Source organism: Octopus bimaculoides, chromosome 23, assembly GCF_001194135.2.
Source record: "Octopus bimaculoides isolate UCB-OBI-ISO-001 chromosome 23, ASM119413v2, whole genome shotgun sequence".
In the NCBI taxonomy this organism is placed as follows: domain Eukaryota; kingdom Metazoa; phylum Mollusca; class Cephalopoda; order Octopoda; family Octopodidae; genus Octopus; species Octopus bimaculoides.
In genome coordinates this window covers 11,415,247-11,416,986 of record NC_069003.1, presented here as the reverse complement: position 1 = coordinate 11,416,986, position 1,740 = coordinate 11,415,247, and positions in this window count along the sequence as shown.

Genomic DNA, 1,740 nt, shown 5'->3' with positions numbered 1-1,740 from the left:
TAGAAATAGGAGAGCCAGTTAGAACACAAATACAGAGACAGTTTTTATCTTTGTCTGTAGAAAACACATTCCCACTGGAACAACGTTAAGATCCACTTTAGATTAATAAATATATAAATAGATAGAAAGAGATAGATAGAGAAAGTGACAGATAGAGAGAGAGATAAATGGATAGAAAGAGGACAGAGACAGACAGATAGAAATACACACAGAAGAAAAAAAGAGATAAAGATACAAGTAAATGGATAGAAAGAAAAAGATACACACACACACAGATATAGATAGAAAGGGAAAGAAATGGTAAACCACGTTGTATGTATGTGCGTGAATAAGTTAGTTTCATTATAATGTTAAGACTTGTTGGCGACCCTGGGTAAGCATGGTTTTATCTCTCTTTCAATATCAAAGATTAAAAAAAACTGCCTTTTGATTACGTCGGTTCTCTTGTTACTAACTCTATATGGGATCGTATCGTGTGTACGTATGTATGTGTCTCTGTGTGTAGATGTGTGGGTGTATGCTTTACGTTTGTGTGTGTGCGTCTGTGTGGCATAGGTATGTGTGTTTGTATGTGTATGTGAGTGCGTGTCTATGTGTGATGTTGCTGTGTGTATATGTATACGCATGTGTATGTAAGCGTGTCTACGTGTGGTATAGATGTGTATGTATGTATGTGATATAGGAGTGTATGTGATGTAGGGGTGTGTATATGTAAGTATGTGTGTCTGTGTGTGTACGTACGTTGTTCGAGGTCGAAAACTGAAGGTTCAATATTTATCGAAATTCCAAAATCTTTGTTCCAGAATGCATCCACATTACTATCTCCCTCATTACGAGCGATGGTGATATTTACAACCTTAATTCGGTTAAGCCATGCGGTTCATCCTAACTCAACAAACATAAAAAAAGACCCACCCACCCTCTTTTTCTTTCTCTTTTTCTCTCTCTCTTTCTCTCTCTCACTCACACGTTCTCACATACGTACACATACACGTATGTTTGCGTGTGTTTTGGCCTCGATCAATTCTGCTTCAACTTGGTACAGCACTGAACTAGCTGCATTCTATCCATGCCCATCCTGACTTTATTGCAGAGACATTGTTTATTCTTAGATTCAGCACTGAGCATGTGGAATCTTGATTTTAAAGACGACAATGGGGAGGTCTGTTTCGAGAGATTTGGCTGGTGTGACATTGGAACTGAGGCGAGCGCTGACATAGAATCCACCCCATCACCAACCTTGTTGCTTCGTAACTTGAGTATATTGGGTGGCCTTTGTATAGATAAAGTAAGGGTTCTTGTACTTTCGTTTCTACACATGTTGCCGCTCCACACGAACATGGCATTCACGTTTGTATGTTGTTTTCTTTTCGTGGGAGGAAGGTCATGAACGTTGTCACATGATTTCAGATAAAATTTGGCTCTTAGTTTATAAATAATCATTTATGTTTGTTGTTATTTAACCCCTGGTCGTCCCAGATCGATCGATCGGATCTGTTATCAATGGCATTCAAGCCATGACTGTCCTTTTTTTTTTTTCACACACATTATAGGCGTAGGAGTGGCTGTGTGGTAAGTAGCTTGCTTACCAACCACATGGTTCCGGGTTCAGTCCCACGGTGTGGCACCTTGGGCAAGTGCCTTCTACTATAGCCTTGGGCCGACCAAAGCCATGTGAGTGGATTTGGTAGACGGAAACTGAAAGAAGCCCGTCGTATATATGTATATATATATATATAT